This window comes from Triturus cristatus, chromosome 4_1, assembly GCF_964204655.1.
Source record: "Triturus cristatus chromosome 4_1, aTriCri1.1, whole genome shotgun sequence".
Classification (NCBI taxonomy): Eukaryota; Metazoa; Chordata; class Amphibia; order Caudata; family Salamandridae; genus Triturus; species Triturus cristatus.
In genome coordinates, this window is record NC_140585.1 from 360,117,600 (window position 1) to 360,133,361 (window position 15,762).

General features: G+C 41.6%; 1 protein-coding gene across 1 annotated transcript in view; it reads left to right on the plus strand.

Annotated features, from left to right (window-relative positions):
* Window positions 1-667: 667 nt before the first annotated feature.
* The window catches only part of RESF1 (retroelement silencing factor 1), a 322,229-nt gene continuing 307,134 nt past the window's right edge, over window positions 668-15,762 (plus strand). The window contains 1 exon segment of the mRNA XM_085652380.1: window positions 668-758. The gene's annotated coding sequence lies outside the window, so the exon portion shown is untranslated.

Below are 15,762 nucleotides of genomic sequence, written 5' to 3' on the forward strand. Positions count from 1 at the left end.
CACTAGCCATGTGGTGGAAGAAGCTTATGCTTCAAGCTTAAAAGCTTTCCTTTTTCTCTTCACTTCGTAAATTGCTTTTTGGATAAGAACATTTTTATACGTGATTAACGCTGTTTATACGAGTCGGAAAGCTGTCATTCCCGAGCGACGAAACGAAACCGCCAAAGTCCCGGCCACACAACGTTCAGGTGTCACGTCCGAAGTGCCAGCCTGTCACACACGTGCAGACCTTATCAGGGTAACCATCATTCGCATTAACCTGAGACTGTACGCCGTAATGTTGCCCATCACCTCCCCAATCCCTCCGTCCTTTCCAATATAACAGACGGTAGTCATCTTGCCTACACGTCCCAAATATTTAAGCCTGTCTCCGTCTATTCTGTAACTAAATCGTTTCCTGGGAAACTCCAGCTAAAGCTCACGAGTGATCGATTCGCATTATGCTGTACCCGCCGAGTAACTGACTCTAAGAGGGCGGACCAGAAACAGGCACGTGCCGACTCGACAGCCAATGAGCACTACGGAATTCGGAAAGGCGCACTAGAATTGGCTGGTGTGTACCCCACAGCACCAATACTTCGCTACTACAGATTAGTAGCAATGCCCCCTCGTGACACGTCTAGAATACATTCAGCCTTGTGATTGGTTGTTTTACTATCAGGAAGTGCTAATAATACGGACGGACGAGTAGTGACTCCCGTTCAAAGAATAAATGAGAAACGGAAGACGGGCATGAACCGGAGTTCAGGGACGTCAGTGTAAGTAGCGGACAGGTGGCCACCGCACCTCTTATTGGTGGACAGTGTTGTAAAACTTGCTTAAGCATAATGATTTGCAATGGTTATACAAAGATCAGGTGCAGTTGTTTAGATTTGTACTTCTGTTAACAGTTCGAAGAGTTAATGTGATATACTTTTTAATACACCATCAAATTAGCTGATTGGATCTAAGTTGATTGGCTTCTTGTTTGTTGATATTTCCGCTGGCGTCCGTCAATTCTATTTCTATAATTTTACCTTTTTTTCTGAGTTGACATAGCAGTTTATTTAATTGACTTCAAAACTTTATAATTTCATATATTCAGCAGATGGTCTTCTCTTCAGGTCAGCTTATTTAGCGCAGTAACAACATTCTCAGGGATTGAGAACAACAGTTTTTGTTTTTTAATTAAAAAAAAGAAAAAATGTTCTGACACATTGCAGTTCTGTTGTACTGTCCTCAATTCTCTACAGAAGCCTGTAAAGCCCAGAAATATTTTGAAGGTGCCATATGACGTTTGTGTGTTTTTTAAAAAATCATTTCCCCACAAGCTATAGAACAGAGATTTTAAATTATCTTGGTTGAAATGTATGTGTCGGTTGTATTTTAATATTTTTGTACGCGGTGCAAGGCTTTTCACAGCATTGTTAATTTTGCCTATTTTTTTTAAGGCATGCAAATGTGTAGATGTTTCCTCTATCATTACGTTTATCGCATATTTGTGTTTTTTATTTGCATATTAGAATTAAGCATTTCCCATGCAAGTGATAAGCTAGTAATGCTGCAATATTAAATCAACACATTTTACACTGAGCCCACTAAATATTGGTTTCCGTGTAAAAGCCTGCCATGGAGGAGGAACTTATTCTTTGGTTTCTACAGGTCAACATAAACCTGTAACATTTGCATGCCACAAAAATCGGTGCATCAGAACCACATTTGGTTTGTATTCTGCGAATGTTCAAATTAAAAGCAAACAGATGTAGGTAGTACACCTGTGTTTTCAATGTGCTGGAAGATGTAGATTTTACTGTGAATATGGGTTCTGTTTTCACTTGTACTTTTGGTATTGCAGATTGATAGATTTTGGAATATGCTGGATGGATTTTTGAGACCATGATATTTGTTTGGTTAAATTTAGTAAGGTTGTGAATAGAGTCTACATTTTCTGATTATCAAATAAAAGGACGGTTAAATGCTCGTAAGTGAAGGAACACCTGTATCTACTATTCTTAAAAAATGAATGGGATGTTCCTGATGATTGAAATCATTTTAATAAAGTTCTGTTCATATGATAATTTTTTTTTTACTCTGTACTCAACACGTTTGCGAATGATGGTATTTTACGCTTGCTTGGGCTTGCCCAGTTTTCCTACGTTCAGCTGGATACCTTGTAGCAAAAATACATATTCCAGGATACTTGGTTAAAAACTAGGGCCTTATGCTTAACCTCTGCCCTCACTCCTTAAATCATTATTTCCATCCATTTGTTTACATCCAGTCGCAAATCTGGTTAGATCACCCCCCTATTAAAATGACCTATCCTTAAATCAACTAACTTCCAAAGCCTAGAACTTCTCCCATGTTCTCTTCCTTGAATTTGTTTTTGAAGAAGGTGTTCAACTGAACTTTTGTAAGGCATCTTCTCCAACAATTGACTAAATCCCTCCAATCTTCACTTTATCAAAAATACAGCATAGAAATCGCTACCCCACTGGTGGGATGGGAATGTCCTTTGCATGGTAAATGGTTATTTCTGTGCCCAAATGCTTGTAAAATTGGTATCGTTAATGTTATTCTGGCCTTGCTGTCCAGCTGATGTAGTGTGTGTGTGCAGAGGCTTAGGTCTGTCCTTGGTAATGTTGGGTCCAGAACTCATTCTGACACTTGAAGGGGCAACACCCATCTTAATGGTGTACATATTATTATTATTATTATTATTATTATTATACTACCACGCATGCCCTGGGTATATTACATAAAGTGGTGGCGGCGGCAGTGTACCTTGTATTGTGCATAAATCGCGTGTTGAAACCGTTATCTCTGTGCCAAGGAGAGGCAAGCATACTGGCTCTTTTTGTTTAAAGTTCTGCTTTTATGTGAAACCTAAATCCTTCTGCTGACATCCATTGTGAATGTTAAGTGTGTACATGGGCAGAGAGTGTGTAACACATGGTTTACCAGTAGGACTTTGTGTATTGTTTGACTACTTGGACCAGTAGAATCCATTTGGATTGCCCTGATTTAGCATAGCAGAAGAGTGGGTTTCCCAGATGCTAGAAATGCATTGCCTGCGTTCTTGTGGTTGTAAATTGGAGACACAGATGTGAGAGGGGATGGAGACTGAGCTACTTTATAAATCCAATAACTGCCTCCGTAGCAAAGTACTGCTGATTAGTTTTTCCTGAGCTCTGTTATTCGTTTGTTCTTTTGGATAATGGTAAGTAATTATGAAATGGTATGCAAATGTCTTTGGTTTGTGCAGACTCTGGTAGACACTCTTGACACAGTTCAGTTTGTTCACTGTAATAAGAGATTTCACATATATTTTGCTCAGAGGTTGGAGTTTTTCCACGCCCCCAGTGCTTCGCCACCAAATGCTTCACTAGCAACAAATCCACGGCAACAAATTTTCGATCAACATAAGGGAATGTTTGCACCGAGAACTAAAACCTTGCTGCTGCCAGATTTGAACAAGTGTTTGGGGTGGAAGAAATACACCTTTTCATTTACATTAGTTTGTATCTCCCAGGAAAATATGGGTTGGATAATGTAAACGTCTATAGAAAAAAATGGGTAAATGGATTATGATTTTTTTTATCCACATAGTTTCCACAGCATTACAATTTCCACCCAGCTATGTCCTTTTCTGTCCTATTTATGTGGTGAAAAGTCTTTGTAGCTGTAGACTCAAATGTCAACAAGCATTGACAAAGTCAATACGTTTCACCTCTGCAAATTCTTTTTGGTTTTGTCAATGTATTTTTTGTTGTTCAGCATGTTTTAAAAAGAAAAGTGCAATGACCTGACCTTCACTCAACTCGTATCACTTTTTTCTTTTAAGACCTGTTTCACTGCTGTGCAGCATGTCTTAAAAGAAAAAAAAAGCACTATGACACAGCCAGTACTGGTTGCATCAGTGCTTTATATTTTGAAACTTTAACCTTTCTAAATGTACAATGAAAAATAGATTTGTAAATGTAAACAATGAAACAACATAAAGATGAATATATGCAAATTCCTGATTTAATTTATCTTAAATAAAAACTCATGGGACTTAATTGCTGAAAAGTGTTCTGTCTGTGAGACAGACTATTGTCCATGTAATATGTCAACGCTGCCCATAAATATGCAGTGTTTTTTAATTTTGCGCTGCTGTGCTATCTGTATAGAAACATTAACAAAGCCAAATAGCTCTGTGTGAGCTATTTGGCATTTTTAATGTTTGTTTTAGTTTTTTTTTTAAGACATCTTTAAAAAAGAAAGCGCTATAGCGCGACCAGTGCTGGCTGTCGTAGCACCTTTTGCTGTAAGGTGGTTGAAGAGAGGGGGGGGAAAAAGACCTGAGGGGGTGGGAGGTACGACAGTAGCGAAGTGGGCGGGGGTGGGATGGGTAGGGCAAACAACAAGGAGGGGCGAGCAGATGCGAGTGAATAAGATGGATAGTCTGCAAACGCATGCACTCTTAAGGAGTGCTTGATTAAAAAGAAGAAAAAGTACCTGTACAAGCTGTGGTCAGTAGAAGGACACTGGCTACAGAGACAGGAAACTGTACTTGGTCCAAGCTCCACTTACCACAGTATGTCAGCAAGTACTGAAGAGAAGGTGGAAGCAGCAGGAGGCTCTGACTAGTCGAAAGCAAGGAGATGAGAGCAACGTGGGAGCCAGCCAATGGTAAGTAATTGTATGTATGGTTCAGGTAGTTAGCCAGTTTTTAAGCTTTTTATTTTATTTTAATTGCAATAGCTTTCTCCTACCGCCCATGCGTGCTGTATAGGTGAAACCTAAAAACACATGCTTAAAAGAAGAATGCCTAGGTGACTGGATTGCACATTCACGTTCCAAATGATCATCAGTTCCTGAAATGAAGCAGCACATCTGACTCCAGTCTGAACTTCACTATTTGTGAATTTCTTTTTCTTTTTGGGTTAAATTATGTTTTTTTTAAGATCAGTTAATGAGTTTTACAATGAAGTAAATCTGCTTTGATTTTACTAACCGTTAAAATTGGATTGGGGAGTATTTCACTTAGCTTCATGGAAAGCAAAAAACATGCACAGATATGTTTTCATGCATTTCCTTATGTGATTTTTATGCAGCTGTTTTTTAATTCCTCAGCATAGATGACTGAGGTTTCCAAAAAGTCTTACTTGCATTTCACAGGACAATATTTTGATAGTCTTATCGTGGGTTTTTTGTAGCTTCCTTACTCTGCTCCAGCACTTCAGAACACTACCTAGTGATGCTCAAAGATGGATATCGGACTTCTTAAGAATTTCAGATTTTTCTTGGTTTCCCTAGTATTTTATTTTTATTCAAGTACCCTGTTGCTGCAATACATCTCTCTTGCTGTTGCTCCAGCTTCTTTTAGTCAGTCCTCCACTGTTAACCTCTCTTGACTGATTTTTCCAGATGCTGTATTCATTCAAGCTTAAAACGTCAGAGCCAAGTATTCTTGTACCATGCTTGTTTTCTGCTCAATCTTGACTTTTTGATGTCTGGTTGAAATCTGCATTCAGGGTTGACTGGATTCGATCTTTCCTCTCTGGCAGAACACAAAGAATAAGACACCCTCCCTTGCTCTCCGAACCTACATAGATCATATGGGGAGTGCCCCAAGGATCCTCACTCCCATGCTCTTCAACATCTACATGCCCCCCCCCCCTCGCAACCATTGTCCGAAAACACGGACTCAACGTAGTCTCTTATGCCGACACCTAACTCTTCTTCTTCCCTCACCATCAGTGGCAAAGCCAGTAGGTCTGAAATTGGTTGTCAGTTTTTTTTAGTTTTGTATATGTGTGACTTGTTTTGGCATGTATTTTTCTTTTTTTTTTTCTTTTGTAAAACCTTATTGTGGGAGCCGCCGGGCCCTCATCATTATAACAAACATTGACAATAGAAAAATGTTTTTTGGCCTAAAAAGCCCACACTGCCACAGTAGTTACTAGCACTGAACAAAACTACTTTGTGAGTCGATATGCTCCTTGTGAATGAGCTGAATGCTGTCACTCCCAGTGAACCCAGCCGATACAGAGAGGGAGAGACAGAATTTTAATAAACACAAAAGGTCATGGTCCAGTCCAACCCAAATTAGGGGCCCAGTTATTAAAGAACGTCTCAAAAGTGCAACCATGGTATATGACTTTTGTGAATTCCCAAGAATTTACAGAAGTAGGCCAAGAAATAGTACTCCTAGAAAATATTTATGAACTGGATTTTAGCATGAGCAAATATGATTGTGTAGATTTGCTCATGCAAAAATCTGAGTGTTTGCAAGTTCACTTTTTAGAGAAGAGTTGTTGAAAACCCTTAAACATGCAAGTTAGTAGTTTTTGCACAGACTCAAAAGAGTTTTCTAACCCTGGAACTATTGCTTACTACTACCTTCAACCCCAGTATGTAGATCTGCAGAGACGTGGCAACATAAGAGGATTGAAAGTATTCAAACTCTACTATGGCACAAGGCGGATTCGGAGCACCAGATCTGCAACTCTATTACTACTGTGCGCAGGCACAGCACACACACTACTGGTTACATCCGTATGCACACACCTCATATAGCAGTAGAGTATGAAAGTGTTCACCCGACCCCAGCTGGTTACTTGGATATTGGAGCCAAGACTGAACACCCAGAGAGCTGAAATAAACCCAGTCTGCTGCACATCAATGGCCTGGTACAAGCTATCGCAAAGAGCGCATAAACACCCAGCATATGCACCAGCATTGCCCATGAATCGCCACCCGCGCAGAACTGTGATGCAAGAAAAAACATGACAAAATTACTTAGGGAAATGGCCTCTGTACTATGGGTACATGGACAATTTATAGCACAAACTGACTCCTCCCTTAGTACACACCGCACACCTTTAAAGACCTTTCCGTACCTCCGACTGCAAATGGCTGTAAAGCAACTTTACCCCACATTTCCCACTGAGCCACAGACACATAATGCACTCAATTCTTTTAACGTCACCCACACGCCAACGTCTAGTCACACACCCCTACAATGTGGCCCAACATGAACGATTCCGAGAACAGGAAAAACCCACTGCAGAGATGGCAAGAAGCACTAGGCAACCCCATTGTTAAAGAAGATTGGGAATATAGTTACGCACTGACACAAATGCTCATGTCAAACTGTAACCTGCGCATCATACATTTCAAATTTATACTACAAGCATATTACACACTGGTGCAATTGCACAAATATGGCCTAAGGACGGATGACCAATGTCATAGATTCAGCGCTCACAGGGGAGATTTCAAACATATGGCATGGGCATGCCCACAACTCCAACCATACTGGCAAACGGTGACCAATATCCTCACAACCATGCTGAGCGAACAGATACCTAATGTGCCTCTGGTCTGCCTACTGGGGATATACAAAATCAAAAGGGCTAGAAGACACAAATTCTTGGCTGTGGCACTATTACTAGCTAAGAGACGCATAGCTCTGCGATGGGGGAGTAGACGGGCACTACAGAGCAGAGACTGGATTACGGAGATGTCCTATTGTAAGGAGAGACTGGAAACGTATGCGGAAGAAATACCACAGGCCTCCTGACCCAGGGATTTCTGGGACCCATTGATGCAATACCTCCGATTCATTCAAACAGATGAATGAATACATATCATAGTATACAAACTGTGCTCCAGATACAATGGTTTTCTTTTGGATGATCATTCTAGAGATGTCGGGTGTTGCAGGAGGCGGGTGCCAAGGGGCTTTACTTGTTGGGCGACATGTCTAGACCAAAATGAACGAGCAGAAGCTGTGTCCAGTGAACACTAGGCTACGTAATGGAAATGTCTATCAATCCATGGACTCGTAAATTAATAGATGTAAAGTAATTGTATAAACGATGTGGACTCAGTATATTTGCCAGACCACAAATAAATAAGATATTTTAAAAAAAAAAAAAACACTACTGTGGCATGAGCCCTGGCATTATAGGAGTGGCTATACCAGAGCTCTTATGTAATGAGATTGCTGTCATAATTTGTCGCCGCACTACATGGCATCAAAGGGACAAGTGGATTTTGTTACAGGACAAGTAGATTTATGAAGCAGCCTGCCCCATGGACAAGTAGATATTTTATTAAATTCCACACCCCTGCAGGGAACAAGAAAGAAAGAGGATAGCGAATCACAACTGGTAAAACTAGAAGAATATCTAATAGGGAATAAAAAATATAGAGGACAGAGCTGTGAGGGAAAAATACTACACAATGTAGCTAGAACACACTGTAATGTTAATTATCATGTATATGAGGTGGGCAGCAAATCTAGCAAATTATTGGCCTGGCTGAACAGAAGAGAGGAAGGCGAGAGGTGGGTAGCGCAAATCAAAACCAAATCGGGAAGTTGGTATATACAGACTCTGAAATCGTAAAATTTACTTGAAGTCATTACCCCTTGTTCTATAGTATGAACATACGGGACAGGAAGACCGAGGTAGAGTTTCTTAGAAATCTTTCAAGTCCACATATAAGTGAAATAGACAGGGGTAACCTTGAGTAATAATTGACAATAGAGGATGTAGATCACAGTATATCTCGATTGAAAGGAGGGAAAGTGCCAGGCCCAAATGGATTCCTCATGGAATAATATAAACTATCTTCCAGAAGAATAGCAGAACACATTCTTCATATGTTAGAGGTCAGACGAATAGAACGCCTGTCCCACGACCTATGAAAGTTCACAGTAATGCTTCCTACAGGCACATGTTACTAAACGTGAAAGTGAAGATTCTTGCAAAGGTGCTGGCAAATAGACTATATGGGATAATAGAGGAATAATATTCCCAAATCAGTCTGGTTATACCATGTGGAGCAACAAGGGGCTCATTAAGATGGCGGAGAGACCGCCACTGCTGGGCCGGCAGTGGCGGTCCCGCCGCCATTTGGCTCCCATTTTCCCTCGCCTAATGTGGCGGGGGAATCGCTTACTGACCGTGGCGGTCACAAAGACCGCCCTCCACTTTTCCTCACGGCAATCGTCCCGATTGTCTGGCGGAGCGGTCCGCATGTGTGAAATGGTGGGGGTGCCTAGCAGGCACTGCCCGCCAGATTAGGATGCTGGCGCCAGCCAGCCTTTCCATGGCGGTTCCACCGCCATGGAAAGGCTGGTGGAGTCTGGGTTCTGGCGCCCGTTGCGGCCCCCCTCTGTGTGGGGGGGAGGGTCAGTGTGCACTGGGGGGGTACCCCCCTACATTTCCATGCACAAGGTGGCAGACACCACATGGTGCCTGCCACGTTGTGCATGGAAATGCACTACGTGCCATTTGTGCATTGCAAACGGTGCTGCAGCCAGCAGCACCGTGTGCAATGATCAGGGGCCTGGATGCGCCCGCCATAGTGGCGGGCATATCCTAATACACTGAGAGGGACCCCCATCTTACTAAGATGGGAACGAAGGATAGGAAGACAAGATAAATTGGGATAAATCAATCCAGTACCCGTTAAGGATACATGATCCCTTACCAACTTTAGAGTGCCCTGTCCAAGTGATCAAAGAGAACTTCAGGTATCTAGGGATCCAAATTGCAGGGATCCAAGACGTACATCATCAACAACTTGGAGAGCATTTGAAAAATGTTTTCAAAATAACGTGACCTAATAATACAATTACCGTTGCCACTTTTAGACTCTGGGTTTGACTTGCATTTTGGCAGACGGGGTTACTCGTCACAACGGTGACAGATATTCCGTCCTCCAAAATATAAATCCAATAGGATATTATGGGATTTATATTTAGTCGTACAGGATATCCATCACAGTTGTGATGGAGTAACCTGTCCGCCAAAATCTAAATCAGGCCCTTAGTTGCCCTATTCAAATTGATCTTTTTAGCAAGATTTTTATACATAATGCAAAATCTTCAACGCTCATTCCTCAGGATGTGTCCCAATGCTCTTTATTATGGAATGGCAGAGTTCCACTTAGCAAATTAGGTAGTTATTTATGATGATGGTATTGCTTTACCAGACCTTAAATATTACTGGACATGTCAATTGGTGGTGGGCAATGGATGGGCTTTCCCATTGCTTATAACTCTACCATACGAGTAGCTAGGATGGATACGTAAGAGCTTTGTGTTGGGATACAGATATAATGGAGCCCATATAAGCAGTAATCCAAGTCTAGAAAATAACACTGAAAAGCATTGTTTGGGATGGAGTGATTACTGAGGAAATCCCTGATTCTCCATATATCTAAAAGCATTATAGGCAAATCGGCATAGAAAAGTTGGATGATTTATGGCAAAAGGGCAAGATGAAGGCATTCAAGATGTTCCAAAAAGTAGTCTCTGTACAGGACGCGCAGTACTACAAATATATTCAATGAAGACATAACACGTTCTAATATGTGTGGTTGTGTGGCAGTAATCTTGGGCACCATTTCCATGGGAATTACCTTTTAAGTAGTCTCTATCTCAGTAGAACCGCATCCTTGGAGCGGTGAAAATACAAGGCCAGATTGATGAACATATGATAGTTCACCATTAGAGTATAGAATATTGTTGAAAGCTCTGAAAATGTAGGCAATATCTCAAATATACAAATCGTTGTTCTACTATGCTTCTGATACATTGGAAGTGTCAAGGATACAGTGAGAGAAGATGAGGAATGAAAGAAGGCATTCAGAAATCCCTGGGAGGTGTCCATTCGGGCAGCGTTTTGACTGATCAACTAAAAATCCTTCATAGGACATAGTAAACCACCATCCTGCTGCCTCAGAAGGCAGCAACTGATGAGTGTTTAAAGAGGAGGTGACAAAAATAGGAACCTTTATACATAGTTTGTGGGAATGCCTCCATATTAAGATATTTTGGGGGAGGGTGGGAGAATAACTGGCAGATATGATTCAGACCCTACAGAACTAACAGTGAAGTTGGCAATGCTGGAGAAATGAGGAGACCATGGCAGCCCAAAATATTGTATGTATTGGACTGGTGGTAGCGAAGGAATACTATGGGTTTAATTCCTGATGTAATGACATGAATTGGTGCACACAATGTTCTTTTATAAAGGAAGAGGATGCACAAAGAATTCGGTAAGATGGAAGGAAAATAAGGCCCGAGCCAAATAAGTAAGGTGCTCAATGTATTATTACAATAATGGACTAATGCACACGGCTGTGGTGAAGGAGAAAAGCCCATGGAGAATAAGGGCCCCAACATATGGAAAAATATTATGTGTATCCTTAACCTATATGGATGATAAACAAAAGAATGAGAGCAAACAAGTTGTGGATAGTAAAGAATTTCCCGTATGGATACTTTCCCCAGTGTGAAAAATGATGGAGGGCATGTTGTTCTAAGCATGGAGGAAGGGTGGTTGCTGGGTGTTGGAGTACCTGTACCCAAACGAAACGTTTATCTCCTATAAGCAGGCTTGTGACTGCTTTGTGTTGGGTAGGAGGCAGTTTCTCCTATATGCTGGCCTCCTAGACCAACTATGGCAACCTGGATCACACACCCTATCAATCCCGCCCGCAACACAAACGTTGGACGTAATGCTTACTTGCGGCTCAGGCCGTCCACTTATCTCCCTTCATTATAGCACCATGAGATTGGATGTAGTTGACCCCCTTCCCAGGGCTCACTTGGCGTGGGCTGGAGACCTCGCTGATCCTTTGTAGGAGTCCAGGTGGAGAGCCATAATCACAAGTACAGTGTCCTGCAATGCACGCTTGAAGCTGATACACTTTAACTAACTAAACCGCACATATGACTCAGTTGGACCTGAGCCGCATCCACCCCACACGTTCAGATATGTGCCCATGCCGTAGTGTCATGGGGGCAGACGTTTTACAACTGGCCTGGGGCTGCCCAACACCTACACTGCTTCTGGTCTCCGGCTGTGGATATGATAGTGAGGGGTATGGGTTTTCGGGTGCTGATGTCCCCGCTACATTGTTTACTTGGTCATTTGACAACCTAGGAAATGTGAACTGGAGTACAAATTACTGCAACTCCTCTGGTCCTGGCCAAGCGCAGGGTAGTGATAACCTTGATGGGGACGCACTCACCCCTCCCTGGAGGCATGGTTGAGGGATGTGCGTGAATTAACTTTGGCTGAGGAAATGCTCATGAAGACTAGCAGGAGTGATGAGAGATTGGAGGAGGACCTCAGGTTTTGGAGAGAGCTATGCCATGGATTCTTGAATTCTGCGGGGCACCCGTACGATCTGCCTGACTCAGATGCCAGTGGAGATACAACGGAGGATGATGCCTGATGAGGCTTTGTTGTTCTTATTATAATGTTAATGCTGTCTAATGTCTGCTAAGGCTGATCACTTGTGTATTGATTTGTGATGTTGTACGATGATAAAGGTCCTCCCCAGCTGTGCTCCCCCCCCCCCCCCCCCCCATTGTTAATTTTTACCTCTATTGGGGGGTGCTGTGTTTTTTGGAAAACTAAAATAAAGGTTTTAAAATAAAAGGATGGTAATGTATTGAAAATGGCCGTTCAATATACTATGCAACGTGATTTGTAACCGTGTTAAATACACAGATTTGGATAAGCCAATTTGAATAATCCCCTTAATAAAAAGATCACGCATTAATAGGGATGTGATCTGGCCAGGTTTGCTGGAGGAAGGGACTGTAACTACAAGTGCTGAATTTATAGTTGTAATCTTGATTTAAAGGAAGTGATACAGTGTTTTCTGAAAGGTAAAGCTTCTAGTGTTTCTGAATCATGCAAGCATGTGACAATAAAAGTTTGAGTTCTTTGTGAACTGTTAAGATCTTGGGGAAAAAAAAAAGTTGGGTATGATCATGGTGATCTTTGAATTTTAGACTTTTGCATCATGGATGCTGTAGTTAATACAGAGGTCTCCAACCCTTCCTCCTGTGAGAGGTACTTCTGATTACTGGCGGACACTACTTTCACTTTCAAGGTGCTTGAACACAACTGCCACTGTGAAGCGAATTGCCCCTATGTCCATTGATTAGAGTCTGCAAAGAACCAAATCAAAAAGATCTTTATTTAACATATACGCTGACCCTCAACTGAGACCCTTGCAATAATACATTTTTCAAGTGGCATGCAGACTTCATAACTTTCTACAACTGCACCCATTTCTGTTATTGCCGCTACAGGGTATACCTGCAAGTCCATAATAACAGACAAATGAATGCATGAAGAGACTAGTTCACGAAGCTAAGCACTCATAAGGAAAGTAAAATAAAGACAAAGGAAGACCAGTAGAACGGAAAGAAAATCAATTGGGAAGGAAGAATGAAGCAATAAAGAAAGTGGGTGAAAAACCGTACAAGAGAAAGTTGGATAAAAGATGGGAGTGAAAGAAAAAGAGAATTAAATAAGAAAGGAAAGGGGAGTAAATGAAACAGAAAGGATCACACTGCACGAGAAAAAGAAAAGACCATGCTGAAGGAAAGGAGAGAAAAAGTAAAATAAAATAGTAGAGAAAAACTGAAATAGACCAAGAAAAAGCAAAGTAAAAAAGAAAATAAAGAAGTAAGGAAAGATGTAGAGGAAGAAAGGAAATACGAAAATGTAAGAGAGGTGGAAGAAAGAAAAATAAAAGAGAAGGAACAGAGAATGGAAAAATGCAAGAAAGAGGGGAGAAAAGAAATGGTGAAAGAAAAGACAATCTCGGAGAGAAGAAAAACAACAAGGAAAGGAAGTCGAATTCTTCAGAAAGGATGGATTCTTGGCTCTGCACTTCAAGCCTCCCAGGCCACGCATGACTTGGCAAATAGTGTTTTAAAGTGCTGCTTTACAGGTAGGCATCTGCATATTCTCGAACTGGATGACTGACTTACCATGTATGAGCTATGTTGAGGCAACCTTGGAACAAGTAAAAGGTGTCGATGGCTAGTTGCAGACCCCTGGTTTAATAGTTTGAGTGTTGGAGAGTAATTTGAGGTCTTGGTAATTTGTTGTTTGAAGAGAAGTGAATAATTTTTTGTGTGGCTTTTTTCCTTCAGTGCTTCCAGAGTCTGGATTCCTTTCAGTTTTTTCAAGGTTCTTGTTAACCCTTTGTTTGTGTTCAGTTCTTTGTTCCAGGATGTAGATGGTTCTCCTGGAATTCTGCCTATGGTGTACCAAGTAGCATGGTTGTAGAAATTAATTAATTCTTTCATGGATTGAAAAGTGTTTGAATTTCCATTTCCTGTGACATTTGCAGACTATGAATAGGTTCTAGTGGTTTCTCATTTTTAGGGTTTACCTAGTAGACAAGACAAGACCTATTGTGGACTTCCAGTGGGCTTACAGGCTGTCAGTTCTTTTTACAATTGCTTGGCTTTATTGTCCGTCTTGCTTGATTCTTATTTGATTACCTGTGTGCTTTGAAAGGTATTTGTCAATGGAAAACGTGTTTTGCATCCCCTCATTAGTTTGAAAGGTCACACTCTCTCCATGTTCTGTGTTCTTGTATCATTTCCTTGAGTGTTTTAGACATTTACATGTTCCTGGCTTCTTCCATCTCTAAAACCCCTTTTATAATTGGATTCTTTGCTATTCCAATAAGTTGTAGTTGGCAAGAAGTGTACTTTAGATGTTTTATATTGTGCTTGCTCAAGTAATCTCTCCTCTTTTGGGAAGTAAATTGGATACCAATGTCTGTTACTATTACTTCATTGTTTAAGACTATTTCCATGAAGGTCATAAGTTCATTGTTGCTCACTATGTGAATTTCCCTAGGTGCCAGACAAGATCTGGAAACTTTTGATAGCAATTCCGTTTCCCATCGATGGGTGGAACATGCGGCTCCGTGTTGGATCCGTTCCGCCCATCCGCAGATGTGACATTGGGGCCACTATAGCTGCATCCTCTCGGCATGCTGACATCTGTTCCTTCTCTTTCTGCGCCTCTCGACACTGTTCCGGAACAGTGCTCCCTCTCCCCAAACAACAGGGTTTAAGCCGTATCTGGACTGTCCTTGTCATATGTCTGTGACAGATGCCCACGAGGTCTGTCTTTGGTTACTGTGCTCCAAACACGAATCTGCGTCGTGTGACTGCTGCACAAAGATGAATTGCATGGTTGTCCGCAATGCAAGTCCAAATTTGCCATCCCGAACTCGACAAGAAATCAAAGAAGTCACAGTAAAGGGTGTGGACTCATGTTAAAAATGGGTCAGTACAGAAACCAACCTTGCAGCCCTACTGGTCTACTCGCACGGCTTGGGTTACCCCCTCTTCACACTGTACATAAGCAGAGATCGTTTTTTGCTATTGCAGTGTATGCTGCATTTCAGTGATGACTCAGCTGCATTGCCCCGGAAATATTCAAACCATATCAGGTTGTTCAAAAATGTGGTTTGTCATGGAGCACTTTTCTGCTAGGTTTCCAGAGAATAATACCCCTGGAAATATAGCCATTAAGTCATCGACACTTTACAAATGACAGTTGCTGTTCAAGCAGTACATTGCAAGCAAAAGCGCACGTTATGTCATCAAGTTGTACATGCTGTGTGAGAGCTCTACTGGCTATGTGTACAGCTTGAGAGTATACAGGGAAAGACTCCACTCTAAACCCTATAGGTTGCCCTCCCAGGCTAGGAGATTGTATGGAAGATTGTCTAGCCACTCCTTCACAAAGGTTATAATCTTTATGTGGACATTTTTTTACTTGGGAGGAGGGCTGTTCAGTGAGCTGTACACAGCTGGCACTGTGGCAGGTGGTTCAATTAATTGTCGCTGCAAAGGATTCAGATAGGAGCTTATTTGCAAGAAGCTCTAGAAATCCCAGAGCACTGTGTTGCGTTCCAACGAACTGCTCGCAGTCAAGTTCTCAGATG